The 19,416-nt window shown below is 26.4% G+C and overlaps 1 non-coding gene across 1 annotated transcript; it reads right to left on the bottom strand.

Annotated features, from left to right (window-relative positions):
• Positions 1 to 8,028: 8,028 nt before the first annotated feature.
• On the bottom strand, positions 8,029 to 8,110 carry TRNAS-GCU (transfer RNA serine (anticodon GCU)). Its single transcript has one exon. It is a non-coding gene; the product is annotated as a tRNA-Ser (tRNA).
• Positions 8,111 to 19,416: the final 11,306 nt, after the last annotated feature.

The following is a 19,416-nucleotide window of genomic DNA, read 5'->3' as shown; positions in this document are numbered from 1 at the left end:
TTTAATTAAAATTTAAATTCGAATTCTTTTAAACAATTTATTATTAAGTAATATTATCAATTATATACTTAATTAATACTATATATGAATTTTTTTATACTATATATGTACCTTGAAAGAGAGGTTCAAAGGGGAAAAAATATCAATATTATAATTAACTTTCAAATTATATACACACATTATAATTATTTAGTATCAATTATAAATTTTTTGTAGTAATAATATAAATTATAATTAATTATTATTAAACATTAATTTTAGGATGAATTAAGTATTTTAAAGAGTTGCGATGAATTGAGTATTTTATTACGTTTAATATATAAAAGATTTTTATCATCGACCCCTATAATTATTTAATAGTTGTTTCATTAGTTGATTAACCTATACTAAACTTATGCTAAAGATTTGGAAGAGAAAAGTCACTCTTATTATTTACTAATTACTAATTTTCACACACAACCTCCTTTAATCAGTTAAAATATATCCGGCATACAATCTTCAACTTTATAAGATGATATGCTACAATTTGAAAATATCTCTTATTAAAAAATGATAACAAAATTGAAATGAAGTGATGGATATTTTGGTACTGTTGATTACCACAAATGCCTAAGCGAGATAACTTGTTTGTTGGGAGAGATAGCAATGAAAAGGTAGGCTAAGGCTGCAAATCCAAGTAAAGTCCAAACAAAGAGTATGCAATTTTGCAATAACACACCTTTTTCACTCTTCCTTCAAAATTTTGGACAGAATCTGAATTACTAAAGGAGAGAATATAGAGATGTTACATAGGACCCACTTTTTGTTGGGAGGTTTCTGGACAGATAAGTTGTTCCCTCTAAGTGATGCACGGCACTTGTCTAAATATGCCACGTGGGAACATTTTACTATATGCTGTCACAAATCTCACATGCCACGCAAGACAACATTTTTAAGACGAGTACATGCTAAGTGTCGCAATGCTTGCTCTCTTCCATACCTTCATATATATTTTTTTTCTTAAAATTTAAATCTAATTAAAGATGAAAACGTATGCTATAATGTTAGTATATTACAGCTGCTATTGCTTTTCTGTGTAACTATAGTACATTTTTCCACCTTGGGTAAGGAAGGAATTACAGTTTGCATTCTTGTTTGAGACGCATTGCACTTTTTTTGGATAGAAAAGCAAAATTTACTGAGATAGGATGTACAAGGAATATGTTCACGAAAAAGATAACGTTTAGAGTAACAATGAAAACATACACCACTATTTTGTAAAAACACTTTCAATTTTTCATTTTTTTTTAAATTTATATTTATTGTAAATTTCTAACAAGAATATATAAATTTTACATAATAAACAAATGCGATAGAGTAAAGATAATAAATGATGCATTTTCACAAACAATAAGAAAAAGTGTTTAGACGTTTTAAAAGTTTTTGAAAATAAGAGAAATATTTTAAAAAAAATTATGTTTATAAATCAAAGTGAAACCAAAACAGAAAATATCACAAGTAAAGGAGCCCTATAGTACATCTTATTTTAGGCCTAGTAAAATATAATTGACCTATTGTATTTAATATACATTAATTTATACAAGGGTTGAATTATCATAGCCGTCAAAATAGCCATTTTAAGAACATAAAAAAGTAGCCATTAAGTGGGGTTATTTTGGGCACTCCATTATTATATATAGCTACCTTATTTTTATTTTTATAAAACAACTTAGCAGCTAACCTTGATCTATTGGTGATGAAAGGGAAATCACGGGCAATGACGTGGATTATTTTCCTTCTTGGGCACGTAAAAGCGGGTCACAATATTTTGGATGGAAAAGGAAAAATTTAAAAGATATGCGGGTCACAATATGTCACATGACCCATTCGTTCGAATTAACTTTTGGATATACTAGTAGGGTTGACTACGTGCCTCTATAATTGCCATTCACGATATATGGCGCACAATTTTTGCCATGCATGCACTTGCTTCAAACTCTATTGGTCTTCTGAATTGCTCTGTCCCACATTCAAAATAAATTGTACAATTGATAAATAATTTTTTTGAGGGATTAATAAATAATTTTTATTTTTACTTAACGATTTTATTTTGATGTAATTGTTTGACGTAAAAGTTCTATATCTTGATTAAGTAAATCATATTTCTTTTACGTACGAAAATTAAGTTATAAAATTATAGAAAATATATTATAGCTGTAGGAATAAAAAATATATTCCGGATATAGAAATACAGAAATCCGAATTTCATATTTTAGTAAAAGTCTACCGATAAGGTCTTTGACTATATGGATGTATTTTAGAAAAAAATTTCACAAACTTCTTTTAAGCAAATTTGAATATGAGTGTTTTATTGTTGACTAGGATTTAAAAATTATTTAAAATATTTATAGTGATGAACAATATTTTTTAATTACAATTGAGTTAGTGATTTAATTAATGTTTATCTCATAATTAAATTTAAAAAATATTTATTTATTTTTCATTATATCTAATTAAAATTAATAAAGACGATAAAGATCAACTTTTCTTCAACCGTTTATTAAGCTTCCAATGAATTGTAAAGGATTTCCACGTAGCAAAATTAATTTAATTTGTGCTATGATTGCGTCCACGATTGAATGCGGATGAGGATTGCAATTTGAGAGAAGTTTAGGATACTTTTTGGGTATGTGACCGTGATCATGGTTGACGTACAAATATGTCAATCTCTTTCCTCAATCCGTACGCTGATTGATTCATTAAGATATTTAAAAAAGATAAAACTAACCAACTCAAGCAACAAAGATCACTTCATTTATAAATTAACCACACACTTCAATGAGCATGCCTAATTCATTCATATCTCATCACATTCACTGAAGTGAATTAAGAGTTTGAAATTTGAACTAGACAAATGCAGAAGATGTTGCTTAACGCATTTGCCAAATGCCACTAGCTCGTTAGGGACCCTCGTGACTGGTGTGACCATGTGCACGTGATACCTCTAAATCAAAGTTAAACGATGGTTGAGTTGAGTATGGCCCAAGCTACATATTGCTTGTTTTACTAGTATTATTACATTACTTGTGTTATTGATTAGTGTCATCACATTTCTTTATAAAATCCTAGCTACCACATCACTTTAAAATTGTAACTCTATCTTTTAGAATTCCTTAGTTCATACTTATTGTGATGAACCATAGGACAACCAAAATTAAAGAAAGGGGACGCGGGACATATAATTAAAAATACTTATATATAAAGAAACACAATAACTTACGCACATCACCGAAGAACGTACGATAATATATTGGGCACGCCAAATAAATTGAATAAATTGACAAAGGATTTGAAATTGAGTTTTGGGTTATTTAATTAGGACCTAATTTTTATGAATTAACAAAAGTCTCTCAAATTTAATCATGATAGTTAAATGGTTCCATCGGTCAAGTGGAAATTTTATATGTTTTGAGGTTCACTTTAAGGGGTATTTTGGCTTGTTCACATCAAAGCCATGTCACATGGAGTAACATTTTGACGCCCAATAACTATGTTTTAGACTTTTAGACTGACTTAAATACAAATTTTCTAGTAAATACAGTTTTTCTAGCTAAATAAAGTTTTTTTTAGTAGTGAGACCTATTTCATTGAAAACAATAAAGTGAATCCAATATTGAGTTGGTTCAAAACTCTGAATTTGAATTCATGAGACATAAACCAATCACCCTTAGCACTTGAAGGAATATTATTTTCCTCAACCCTAACCTAAACAGATCATAAGAGGGAATATAGAGTAGTGATCACAATGAGATACTTGTCGAAAATATGAGTGTTATAACATCTAAGACATGCTATAAAGAGAACACATGCCTATTGACATAGACACACAATCTATCCATGACTCTTACTCCTTCTCAACCTATATTATATACTGATTTGAACGTCAAAGTACTTGTAGGAACTATGACCATTTCTGGAGATGGAGTGCTTCACTCCAATCTTCATTCCGACCATCCTATTTGGTTCAATCTGCATCGACTATAATTTCCAAAATTCATTTTATTTTCTTCTTCAAAATATGATATTCTTATATCCGAAAATACAATCTTGTCTTCCTCTAAATCTCTATTCCCTAACACAATCTCTTTTCCCCTTTTAAAAATCATGAGTAATTAACTAATTCTATTTTATTTTTTAGGTATGTTAATTAAAAATATTATTATATGTAAACCTCCAAATTTGGCCACCCAAACCAAATCAACTTCCATTTTAATTCAATTCATTCAATATTTAATTTGAACCGGCTAATTTAAATTTAATAATGTTTAGTTTGAATAACAAAATTGTCATTTTAATCTCAGGAACCAAACATATTAATTAATTTGACATATATATATATATATATATATATATATATATATATATATATATATATATTTATAACTTAGTTGTTGAATTTTAAATTTAATTGATTTATATATATTTATTTTTTAAAATAAAAATATTTTTCTTTATAAAATGCTAATTCAACTCGTGATTGGATGGACATGATTTGAGTTTAATTTAAAAATCAGATTTTAAAAACACAAAATTAATCTATTTGAATATAGTTTGAAAAAAATAATTCCACTCAACTCATGTAGTAATTTGATTATGGTTACCAGTAATAGGACTATTCCGAAGAAGTTTGAACGGCAGTTGAGTCTTCAGTTACAATGGTCAGCATGAGGTCAACGCGTGAGGTTTGGCACGATTGTCGGTCCACATGCTGCATGCAAGCCAAAACTTTGTCATTGTACCGTAACTTTTGTAATCGGGAACCACTTTACCCACTTTAACATGACAAATCAAAATCCAATAAATAAAAGACTGAATTAATACATACCCATCAGTGTATAACGTACGTATATATCATGCCTCATTAGATAGACATAATTTGACCTACTCGAACGTACGTATTCGTGAGTTTAAATTTGCTTTAGAGTGAGATGAGATCAAAAGTACAAATTTATTAATACTGCCTGGTACAGCATGTGAAACTTACCTTCTTTTTGGTTTGAAAGGTTCTATTGGATGTGTACGCCACCTAATATTTCGGATTCTACGTATTGGCATTTAAGCAACCAAATAGCAATATTAATTTTGTTTTCACTCTCTACTGTAACACAACTCTCATTTGGTGGTAACATGGTAAAATTATTTTTCTTTTTACTGTTAATATTCGCATTGTTAATAATAGTCGTTGGTATTATATTGGAAGTGGTAAATAAATTATCACTTTATTTCTAAAATTAGTTATCACATCTATACTAATCTCATAAAATGGGAAAAATATTAACTTGAACTGGTGAAAGTGATTATGACATTTTCATTAATTAAACGATTGTGAGTTGAAAAAAATGAATTAGAATTATTTCGATTTAAATCTCTCTCAATTTTTATTAATTATCTTTATTTTTTTATTTTACTTTTTTTTGAAAATAATCATTGAATTAAAAGTTTATATCTTTTACATTATGTACGTAAAATTTAATATAAATTTAAAACCATTTGAGATATTATTGAGACACACAAAAATTAATAGTTTTTAATAAAAGTACATTAATTTTGATGTATCTTAATACTATTTAAAATAATTTTAAATTTCTGTAAAACTCTATATATATTAACTATATGAAATAAACTTTCACTACAAATAAAAGAATTAAAAACAAAAAAAGTAAAATTAAGAGAATTGACAGGATTAAAATCCAAGAAAAAAATAATTGTGCAAATCATCTAATTAATTTCTACAGTCCTATAATTTTTTACATACCTTAATAAATTAAACGGGGATGAATATTTCTTACTAATAATACCTTAAAAGAGTGGCAATTCTATTATTATTATTGTTAAAAATTTGGTTTAATAATGTGATGTAGTGACTATTGACCAATTAACGACATTTCACAATTAATTGGTTTCTAAACTGATCATTAACTCTTCTAACAATTGATTTAAGAGATCGAATGAACTACTCATATAAAAAAATTGATCACTAACTGGGTCATTGTAGAAACCGAAATGTTTGGGTCACTAAGTTTTGTACCAAACTTATATCTCATGATGGGGTGAATCAAATATCAGTGGGAGAATCTGAACTTTGGTTAAATATAGAAAATGGGTTTTTCTGTTTTCTTGCCAATTCAGGTGATGAATTGATCAATGCTCACGGCATGGGCGTGTAAGCAACAAGTAAGTTGCTTTATGCCTCCCAGTCATGGGACAAACTATGCTTCTTTCAACTTTACGTGCATGGTAAGTGAACTTCCGATTTTAACTAAGAACGCACGCAGACACACAGGAATCACCTCAAATATTAAAGACCTATAAATATATATAGAATAAAATTAAATGGATCACATTCTACATAATTTTATTAATACAGTACTAAATAAATTCCACAAATATAAATGAAAAGAGATACTAGTACTAGTTGACTAGAGAAGTACAGTCCCATTGATGATTATCAACCACTTTTTATGGAATGGTATAACTAAGGTCCGTTTTCTTTTTAAAAATATTTTATTTTGAATTTTTACTTTGTATATTAGTTGATGAAATGATATTTAGTTACAAATTTTTCTTTTGATATTGATAGAGAGAAAATAGAAGCTAATTAGAGAAAATATATTTTTATATTTACTGAAAATCATATTTTGACATTCTTTTAAAATTATAAAAAAATCTTCAAAAAAGAATAATTTAAAAAAATATTCAAAAAATATTTTATTTTTATTTTTGTAATATCTTCCTGAAATGTTTATTTTACGAGGGAAATTAAATCAGAAACACATGACCTTGTAACCTTAATTAATTCTTAGGGAAAATATTTAACTCCTCCATTAAGATTTTTTCTTAAAAAAAAAAAAAAATCTAGTCACAATGTTCGCGCAAATTTTTCGCTTTTTTTTTTTCCTGTAAAGCGACAAAAAGTACTGTTTGACACTTTGACTGGTTGAGCCTGTTCTTTTGAGCCACGTAGAAATAGTAACCTTTCATGAGTTGAAAATTACATTTTTGTAATTGAAGCGAAGTACTATTTCTCATATCTTTGAGATTTATCAAGAAAATTTAGCGGAAGAAAATAGATAAGGTTAAGATGGTAAGTGGGTGGAACACAATCATTGCAATATTCAAACCTCATCCCCCACACAGACCAGTCCATTAATTGTGAGTGGTGGATGATATTTATATATGTACGTCTAGCAACCTAACTAAGGCTGCTACACATTTCTTCAACTAGGTCAAAAAGAAAAGAAAAAAAAGACATGCATGACTGTCACTAATTGTGAAAATACAATATACTACATATTCTTTGTCAAGAAAAATGTAAGACATATATTTAGACATGTAGCATGATAAATAAGGTTAAAATTTAAGGGTTATGAAAAATTATGTCAAGTTGCACCTGTGCCTGTTTTTATTTTGACAATACTTACAAACAAGAGTACAGGGGAAAGGGAATAAAAGTTTAATTTCAATTTTATGAAATATAATAAAACTGACCACACACACAGTAGATATGAGAACAAAGTGGGATTCGATTTGGCAAAGCTGGTCTTAGCGAACAAAACAAAAACTAATGTTTCACACTTAATTTATAGTACTGATTAACATGTTTAATTATTAAATAAATAAATACGACAATATTTGTAGAAAATAGTTTGCAACGCATAGTCGGTGACTTACCTTACCAAATATCCCGGGATTGGCGTGGCACTACAAATGCACTTCTTTTGTTTCTTTCATTAAAAAAAAAAAAAAAAAAAAGGTCCTACACCTCATATTATATGTTGTCAAATTATCTATCATCACTGCCACAAATTCTAACTTATTTACATTAATTATAAGGGCTTTAATGTCGATTTCAATTAACAAAGCAAGTTATAAGAGACTTAATTAGTAGTAGTAATATATTTTCCCTGAATAAAAAAAAATAAAAAAATAAAAAAAAAAATAATAAAAAAATAATAAAATAAAAATAAAATAAAAATAAAAAAGGAATAACGTCGCCTGAGAGATTCGAACTCTCGCGGGGAAACCCCATGTACTTAGCAGGCACACGCCTTAACCACTCGGCCAAAGCGACTACTTGTCGTTGAAATATGCTTTTGGATATCTGAATGAATAATAATCGATAGTAAAAGGCAACGTTGTTCTGACAATTGTCCAAAAGTATATACCACCATCACTTATTCAAAACTAAATAAACATTTCTATAAAAAAATATCTTCATCTTGTCAAATTATTTTTTTTGTAATGTTTTTTTAGACGTATCCTTTACTTGGAATTCAATTCGAGTGAAACTCTCGTAAGGTTGTGTAAGACGACGAGTTCAGCACATCTAGCTGTGTTCTTTATTTGAATTTGGTTATTTTAATATCACAAGTAGGAAAGGTGAGTAAATAATTTATTGAACTTATAATTATTCATAATTAATTATGAATTTGTACATAATATTAATTATTTATTTCATCATGATTCATATTATTTATTTTTTTTAATTTTTAAAGTGAGCTGTTCACTTTAAAAGAGTTAAATATTTTTTATATTATATATAAAAATATTATATATCACAAAAAATATATCACTAACGGATCAAGACATCACAAATAATTTGTTTTGATTTTAACATCAAATATATTAATTTAATAGTCATATGATGTAGCTAAACCAAACTCTTAATTAGTCGGTTTATCTTTTGTAATTGCTTTTGATAATTTTTATGAGAACATTTAGTATGACTCCTAACAAATTATTTTAAATTTGGATTAAAGATCAAGTTTATTAGCAATACTCGTTCCAAGTTCAATATCTTCCTTACAATTTTTTGAAGAATATTCTCTCACCGACTCCAACTCTAGCGAGGTAGGATGCGATACATAGCAAAGTAGTAAAAATCACAATACATCATTCTTTGAGGACGCCATCATAGTATTTGTAAAGATCTAACATCGCTATAAATGTCATTGCCACCTATGGTCTATATAGACGCTTAACCTTTAACCTTTGCTCCTACCCAATCTCTTACTGACTTGAGAGTCAGATTCCTTATAGATATCACTTCTACATCGAAGACAAAACTATTGTCCTATTTATAGAATTGACCATCCTACTTAATTCATTTTATGTCTTTGTTATCGTCTACAAGAAACAAATCTACGAGAGTAACCGTCACGTATGACTGACTCTTAGTCTCGATCGGATGCTACTAAAACTCTAGACCACAACTTTTTTGACAAAAGACAAAATAATAAAAGATATAAAATTAAGTTCTCTAAAAGATAATATTACATATCAAAATAGTAAAACTCAATCTTATCAAACTTTTAACTTATTAGTCTATTTATAAAAGTTTTCACCACTCACAACTTGAGTGATTCATACTTTTGCAACAAAAAAAATTATAAAGTAAACTTTTAAAGAAATTTTTAAATTTCATAAGACTTATAAAAAGGTTAGACCACAACTTAAAAATACACATATATCAAATAATATGTTGTACTCATACTTGTGGTTTTTAATATATGTCATTTTTAAGAAATACTTATTTGAAAACAATCGCAAATTAATAATATTTGAGCATACATATAAATAGAAAAAATTAAAAGAAAAATATTCTTTTGACAATTAAAAGAAAAATAATTTAATTATATCTTGTGAATAAAAGTATTGCCGGTCATATTCAAGAGTTACCACGCTCACCCTATATGCGATCATATGAGGTACAAGATAAGGTGGAATTAAGTATGCTAAATCAGAAAATGCTCTTAGAATATTGACTTTTAGAATATTTAAGCTTAATGGTTAGATTAAAACACGTTGTCGGCTTAAGTAGCGTAAATTTGTGTCATTCTCAATTCTGAATATCCTCTTTACTTCGAATAATAAACAGTGCATTAGTAAGTAATTGGGATTTGCGAGATTTTAGCGTAACGAACCATAAATAGGATTGAGGAGAGGGAACCAATATTTGAGTTTACATTGATGTTGCTTAAACGCATTTAGCTTCACATTTGGGCCCCTTTCCTTCCTCGTATACCGAGTAAATATCCCACTCACGTGCTGGACTCCTGGCCCATCTTTTTGAGTAAGTTTCAAGCCACCTAACATTCTCTGTTTTTTTCACTTCTAAGGATTAATTATTGTTTTTTATTTATTCACTCCAACACATTTTTGTTTTTATTGCTACACCTATCATTGCATGCTAAACTCATAAAATAAAGATGTGATTATGTTTTCCATCCTAAAAATTACTAATTTTTTTTTATTTTACTCTTTATTAAATATTTTCTTCGACTTTAATTTTATTCTTTAAATATTATTTTGTCTATTTTGATCATTATTGTTAAATCATAGTCTATGTGTTTGACAAAAGTTCATGGACACTTGCCACATGAATTTTTTTAACATATGTTTTTTTGGTGAAATATTTACATGTGTTTTAATTAGTTTAATTATTATTAATAATTTAAATAATATTAAATATTGGAATTTATATTTTGTAAGATAAAATATTCAAATTTCATAAATCAATAGTATGAATATGGTATTCTAAAAAAACATCAAATAAATCTAAAATTTTAAAACGATATATGATGCTCAGGATATAATAATGTAATCGGTTTATGATTGAATTTAGAAATAATAAATTAAGGATATTTTTTTTATAGAAATTAAAAATAAAAAATAATAATTTTATTGAAATTAAAATATATTTATCTAAAATAAAATTATGAAAACCAACATAAAAAATTTATAAAAAAAAGTTTGCATGAGTGAGAGATGGTCAAAAAGCCAGATAGGCAAATTTGGTTTGAGGCTAGCTACCTACACCCACTAATGCTTCACTTTTTAACTGTCATAATTAATGGTCAATAAAGAATAATTTGATAGTCTTGAAAATTTTGTAACAACCAAAAACAGAAAGGTGAATATATATAATGATTATAACCAAAAAAAGAAAGGTGAACAATGATGAAGGGTAAAAGCATTTCAATTTGGATTTCGCTTGCTATGTAACTTACTATAGTTTCGGAGGCGTCAACTAGTTATTTCCACAAGTATAAGCAAAACTTGGCAGTTCAAAGTGAGAAACCAATTTGATGTGTTGTAAAATAAATTGCTTATTGCCGGCAATTTTTCAGACAACCTTTACGTGAATGGTAAGTGAAGTTAACCTCATCTCAATTATCTTATCATGCAAGTGTTAACAGCTGTTTTCTTTAAGAATAAAGGGTTAATAGACTTTTAATTTGTGGTTAACATTCACAATTAAGGTAAGACAAAACTTATTAGGCCGGTAACCACAACTTATTGGACGTTTCACTTTGTTTTTTTTACTTTACTTATCGAGATAAAGTGCATTCACCATGTAATGAAGTTAATTTATATTCCATATATTTTATATATTGATCATTTGTTTGAGTTGATTTAGAGTATTCACACACTTTAATTCTCTGCGTTCAAAATGATATCATTACATATCTTTAGTAAATTATAAAGAAGTTGAAGCACATTTGAAAATAATACATGTCTCGATTGAAATTCATATTCACGGTGATGATGGCGGATTAGTGGAAGAAATAATCTCAGTTGGTGGTGCTGTCAGAATCCAAAGTGTGACTGAAGACGAAGTTGGAGATCTGATAGTGGGAATGTACCTGCAAACACTCACGCTTAACATTAATATGTATGTTTGAGGCATACCTTAAATTATGTTAATAAAAAAAATTATTTTTTGTCAACTTAAGAGTGGACCAACAAAGAAGTGATATTGGCCTTAGTTTAATTTGGAGTAGATCAAAGTTGAGTCTAGTTTGAAACAATATCTATCATGGAGCAATGTACAAAGAAGTTGACCAAAAAAGATAGTTAATTCAAGTCAAATGTATATACAATCTTAGTTATTCAAGAAAAATATTGTCAAAAATTAAAACAAAAATACAAAAAGAAAAAACAAATAAAAAAGAAGAAAATTATTTTTTAATTCAAAATTTAAATTAAACGTACGTACACAAGATATTCAGTCAAAATAACTGTCAAGAATAATATTGTCTATATATATCTTGTAAATTATATAGATTTAAATTTAAATATAATTAAAATTTAAAATAAGATAATTTTATGATATGAGATTTATATTTTGTAATTTTTGTTATAATATATTAAAAATTTGATATGATTAATTTATGTATTTTAAGAATACGATAAATTGAATTATAATTCAACTTTATTGTATAAGTTAAATAAAAAAGTTTAGAATTAAATGATTTTCTTAGTATATCTCATAAAATAATTAAAAAGATTTAGTTCAAAATAGTTGATAAATTTTTAAATGAAATATAAAAGAGAACTCGAGTTTAAATTTGATTTAAAAATATATTTCATTTACTTAATTTTTAGTCAATTTTAAATTATTAAAAAGTTAATATTTTTAAAAATATTGGAGGATTGAGATGAAAAAATCCTTAATATTGTGTAACCGCTTCTAGTCCTTCTAGAAACAATTACAGTCACATTATTAAACACATTTCTTTCGGTATGTTATTTATCAAGGCAGCATGGAAACCCACGTCATTAGTAGTAGTAGTATATGATAAAGAAAAAAAGATGTAGCATGCTCAATTTCCAACCGTATACCAACAAAAGGATAAAACAAATAAAGCCACCACAAAGCTAAGAAAGATATCGAGTCGATGCCTTTTCATTTTCATCACATCATTATCATCATTTTAAAACACAATAGTAGTATGTCTTATGTATTTGTTGGGTTGAGGCTTCAATTGTTGTGCCATATATATGCATGCATCTTGACAAAATACTAACATGTTATACGTCATCATTGAAACTAACTAGTACTTTCTATCTAATTAATTTTGCATACAAATGATTTGTCATCGTGAGTAATATAATATAAGCTTGATAAGCACAACTAACTTGTCCGCGATTTTAATTAATTATCTTAATACATCAAATTATAATAAGGTCTCCAAATCCTAATTGTCCTAATCTTTTTGACAAAGCAAATTGTCCTAATCTTAATTTCCATTATATTTATACTTAAATGTGTTAGTTCGATGTTAACACTTTAGTCTTATAACCAAAAACAAATCTTTATCGGAATAAGGGGCGCTCATCTATACTCAAGATTTTTTAATAAAAAATTACATGAGAAAAATTACAAAGAAATATTAGTTAAGAAAAATACTTATATCTTTTAACTTAAATTTCAATTGTGTAAATTGTGAGTTTCTTCTAGAGAAACAAAAATCAAACTGATGATTAAATAAACACTAAAAGTTTAATTAAAATTAATTTAAATTTGATTTTAATATTTTTTTTGTTGATGTTTGAGTCCAATTGAATAAACAAATAAACTCAACCTCTATTCACCTATGTATGGTTTCACTTAAATCAATTTCTAATTCAATGCGCTTGTTATAATTTATTTTGCACAATTAGTATTTAATAGTGTGTTATCTTAAAAATTATGTTGTCTTTAAGCATTTTTTTAAAAATATCAACTCCGATTTAACTGAACTAATCAACTGTTTTTCATCTATTTGGTTTGAATTTTATGAGAGATTTTTTAAAAGCTCAACCAAATAGACTATATTTTTGATTCGTTTTGTTTCCTCCAAAAATTTGTATACATTTAATTTCTTAAAATTTGTATTTATTAATTAAAAGTTTAAAATTCGATACTCTAAAATTTTGTTCAAATTCCGCCACTGTTTGTAACCTCAAGATATTGAGTTGAAATTTTCTCAAATAGAATTCTATGATAATTATCAATGTCACCTTAATTAAAAAAAAATATCCATCACACTTCACATGCATATATTTACTCATTCTCTATAAATATTATCATTGATCAACAATTTAGGGTTGCTTATCAAATTCATAACATATGCGATACAACTTTCACATTGTCCTGTTTGAAAGGTTTGTTGTCCATACATATTTTTGTTTTTGTACTCGAATAAAGATATATGAATATAGTCAAAACTCTAGCATTGGTATGTTATTAAAAAGATCATATGACAAATTATGATATTATGTACATGCCTCATTCATTAAATGTGGTGATTTACACAAGACTAACGACATTCTGGAACAAGTAGATGAAAGCCCAAATTGTAAATCAAGTGGAGCTCCTGTTTGAGTTTTATGGAACTTAAGAAATCAAATTCTGTTCAAAGATGGGTTAGCTAATCCAAACAATACTTAGGACAACATTATTAATGTTTCTTTGACATAGTTCATTGGAGAATTTTGTAGAAATGATGGTTTTGTTTTTTCAAATTGGTATTCTAACTCTTTGGTGTGTTTATAAAGTGGATAATTTTTTGTTGTAAGAGTTTAGAATACTTCTTGTACGGAGTAATCTCTTTTTTATATTATCTTTTACTTATAAAAAAATTGGAAAGAGATCAATTAATAGTATGAAATTATTTACCGTCATTGATGCTAAGATTGATGAGGGTTCTACTACTAAACTATCAAAAGATTGAATTTGTGAATATTGAAACGTGGTGAATAGCATTGGAATATGTTAAAAAAATAAAAAATAACGATAAATTTCTGTGAAATAATAGCGTAAAATTGTTATATACATACATTTAATCAAATCATATATAATAAATATTTATAGAGATATTTTAAAAATTAATCTAAAAAGTGTCATGATGGCAAGACATCTCAAAGACCCAAGAATCCAAGTTGTGGCATTTGGTCAATCCAGTTAAATCTCAGTTTTATAAAATTTAAATTATAAACTAGTTGATTGTTGATAGCTGTTGGTAAATAATTGATAATTAAAAATTAATTAATTAAAATTAAAATATTTGATAAATTCAATTCATTTTTATTTGTATTGTTTCGTGGACTCATACCACAATTTACTCTCGTTTGGAATTTGGTTAGTTTTAGCCCACTTTATTTTTGTATGAACATAATTTATCATTCAAACTTTCTTGTCATTCAATTTTTTCCCTCTTTAATCCTCTTTGTAGTTTTATATTTTAATTGCTATTATTTTAATTTTGCAGTGTCTTTCGTCTTGATTTTACCGTCTATTTTATTTTAATCTATAGGTTATTTTTTCTTGATTTATTTAATCTTAAAAGTTGATTTTCTTGCTCTTATTTAATATCAATAATATCTCAATAAATATTAAATAAATTAGTTTTAATATCAAATTCAAAAATGAATCTTAAATACTATTAATTATAATAATTATAATAAATAATTTTGCATCTAACAAAAAACATAAATATAATTTAATTAATAAAAAACATATATAATTTTAATAAAATATTATTATTAAAATATAAAAAAAAATTACTTCAAAACTTACCTTAAACTTTGTTTGGTGTTGAGTCGGTCCTACATGATAATGTGATTTGATTAGATACATATATTAAAAAAACTTTACGATCATAATATATGAATTAAATTCATTATTAAAAGTTGGGGTTTAATCTGTATAATTTCACCTTCAGTCTTTTAATTACTGAGATCTTTTTTATTTATTATATTTAAAGTTAAGACGGATATCTTATATAATTTGGCCAAATATAAAATTAAATTGTGATTCTAGAAAATTATTTCTCAATAAAATTGAATTTAACATTAATATTGTTAACATGAATATATCTAAATAATTGAACTCAAATAATTATTACACTACAATTAATATAAGATGAACTTTACATAAAAAACCGAGTTCAATTTATGATCAAAATAATTCATATAAGATGGATTTTATATAAAAAATCGAATCGTTGAATAGTAGTACAAACTAATGCTCGCAAGCATGTCACCAAGAATTGAATTGCACCCACATCCAAAGACAACCCACGATAGAGGCTCTGACAATTTTAGGTATAGTTGCCTAGTTGGGGCCATCATCATAGCAAGTATAATATTGTGACCACAAATTTATGAAAATTTTGTAAAATCTTAGGTACATTCTTGCGTTACACTCACAAACTCTAAATTTCGCGATCAAATCTTAATAAATGCTACAAAATCTTATACTTATAGTATCTTTAGAAGCAAAGCTGTCCTTTTAGCATGTGACCATGCAATGAACCTTGTGAATTCAACTAAAAAAAACAGAGTAATAATTTTTTGGGGGCCAACTTACCAAGAAGTCGACAAAATAATGTCAGCTTTTTAGAGGTTTTAATTTGCTTTGTCTTTGGACATAATATCACACAAATGAAATGTTGTATAATTCAAAACATTAAAACAAGGACACAATAGTTATCGAGGATTATTGTTCCTTCTCCCAAACAAGTCATTGATGCCCATTACTCAGGAATTCGCTTTGCTTGTTGACTCCGCAACAACAATGAAATCCTAAAAGACCATACAAATTGTAAATTTTGAATGAAATCAAATTTTTATTAGGAGTTTTGAAGAAAAAAATGTAACATTCTTTGTTAATCAAATGCAGAATAAATTAAATAAATATAAGATTAAATATATTTTTAAAATATATACCCTTTTAAAAGAAGTAGAAAAATTTGAAGACCCCACTTCTCAACATAAAATGGATGTCTTAAATTCTCAATTAATTATGAAAAGTGTGTTTATATCATATTATCAGACATACGACATAATTGTGTGAGACTGCTCAAAATTATATTTCTAAAAGAGACATAATTAGGAGATTGTTTCAAGGCCATACACATAATTTCTTTTTAGCCATAATATAAGCACCAATTGCTAGCACATGGTTGCATGAAAAAAGCATATATATCACTAGGCAAATGAAAATCATGGTCCCTTTAAAAAGAATGCTATATAGCTAACTACTGTCTATTATTTATAAAGCATTGTTATGGTATAAGTAGACCTCAAACATTAACTGATTGCAATAGCATATCTATCATTCTAACCACCATTTGCTTCCTTAAAAGATCACTAACTAGTTTCCACTCACCAAACTAGATCTCCTGGTCGGTGTTTTACATCTTTCAAGCACTAATTAGAGGATGACACATCAAATCTAATTGGACTTAATGCTTGATTTGTTATCATACTGTTTGGTATTTATATACTCTTCCATTTTATAATTTTATAATGAATGTCAATTAAAAAAAAATCAAAATAAATATAATTTTTTATTTTAGTTATTAAATTTTTTAATGGCACCTTTAATTAATAATATATATATATATATATATATATATTATATCTAAAATATTATATTACACTTTGTATTTCTATAGTGAAACACACACTAATTATTAATAAAAAATTCATAAAATTACTATTTCTCTATTTTATTTATAATTATGAGAAAAGATATTATACCAAAAAAGAAAAAGAAATAAATGACTCAATAAAGAAAATGAAGTTTTCAATTAAAACAAATTCTACGATACAATAAAAAAAGAGTGTGTATCAGTATTATCAATATTTTGATCAATATTTTTCTCTGATTTATATATATGAATATTACTATAGTATATATTAAAGTTGACTAAATCAAGAATTTTGATACATTTATCTATTCAATTTTGATCTCAATAATTAAATAAACTGTTTTCATAATTGAAATTAAAATCATAACAAAAAATATTGTTTCAAAATAGACAAAAAAGATAAAACTAAAAAATTTGATGGTGTTAAATGTAAAATATAATTATACTCATTAATATATAACATGTCATTTAACTATTAATAATTTAATTTGATAATACTAAAATATGTTAATTTTCAAATGTAAAATAAAAATCTCTTTCAATAAATAGCCAAACATACTTCATTGATTAATTTGATAAGAACCGAATCATAAAATTAATACTTAATTTAAATTTTTTTTTCTATCAGTAATATATATCTTCAAATATAAACTTATTTTAAGTTAATGGCATGTGTCAACTTGAAACGAAAAGTTTTGTCCAAAAAATAACTTGCAAGGAAGACAAGTGAGGGTAGTTTTATAGGATTCTTTAGTATGGCCCATAGAACAAATGAGCATGTAATATATGGTCTACCTTTTTGTCCACTTAAGAATGAAGCAAATGGAGGGTTATGATTTTGACTCATACATGAAAGATAAGAATGAAGTTGTGGCAAATCTTATGCACATTATCCATTAACATTCGAATAGGATACATTGATTTTTGGTTATTTTGAGTCACAAAGTTTGAAATTTGAGAACGGCGTTTCTTAACTTATATTCTTTTAAGTGTGAGATTTCCTAGAAGTTTAAATACTCTCTAGGGATAATTTTAAACTTCTTATAACGTTATCTACTATTTGTTAAAGAATATAAAGAAAATACTAACAATTATCTTTAAATATTTGTTAATGTTCTAATTAAAGAACTTTTTTTTTGTATAAATAAAACTGTATTGAAAGTTGTGTATTCAATGATATAAAGATTCAAATATTTATCTTTTCAATATAAAATTAGAAATTTTGCATTGAAAGAATAATTTTTAAATATTTTTTATTAAAAAAAATATTTACTCAAATTGATAGAAATTATATTGATACAATTCAAAATTGTTAAAAATAAAAGGGACAAATTTGTGAACAAACTCACAACATTCAAATTAATATTTATTTTTAATTATAATAGATGGCTTACAATTAATAATCCTTTAAATATAAGGTAATAAAAACAACTGATATCGATATTGTTAAGTTGAACATCTTATCTCATATTCAAATTTAAAATTTTACAATTATATAGGTTACTTATGATGCGATTTACTATTTAAAAAAAAAACTCAATTTGAATAATCTAGAAACTAGACTTACATCCGAAACTATATATGGATAATCCAGAAACTCAATCCGGATAATCCAGTAAAATATTTTTTAACTAAAAAAATACATGGGCCACGCACATATTTTTCATAAAATGGGCTGAACCGGATGTTTTCCCTGAAAATGGGCTGAATTAACGTGAGACAAAGTGTTACACACATTCATTATTTTAACTTTAATTACATCAAAGTTGCTTGACGTTGGACTTGTAGACTAAGCTCCAAAGGGACAAATCTTGCCACCGTTGACAATACAAAGAGCATCCAAACATGCCGTTGTTGCCTTTGCAAGCTTTATTAAAGATTTTTCCTATTATATCTTCGTCACACTTATTTTCTTTTTTTTATATGTTGCGCTGTCTCTCAATTTCATAATATCGAAAGAAGTTTGCCCATTAAATATTAAACTACTGTTTTACTTCAACATCAAAAAAAAAAAAAAAATAGTAATTGAATTATTCTTCACAATGATAATTAAGAAGAAGATCACTAAATTAATAACATTCTCTTTAACGGCATCCTTTCATGCAACCAAAACTCAAAACTGCAATGCAGATATGACCTTGTTTTGTTTCTCATTTTTATTGTTTTGTTACTCCTA

This window comes from Cicer arietinum, chromosome 6 (genome assembly GCF_000331145.2).
Source record: "Cicer arietinum cultivar CDC Frontier isolate Library 1 chromosome 6, Cicar.CDCFrontier_v2.0, whole genome shotgun sequence".
Taxonomy (NCBI): Eukaryota; Viridiplantae; Streptophyta; class Magnoliopsida; order Fabales; family Fabaceae; genus Cicer; species Cicer arietinum.
Note: the sequence above shows the minus strand (reverse complement) of the source record. Positions and strands in the feature narration are given on the sequence as shown.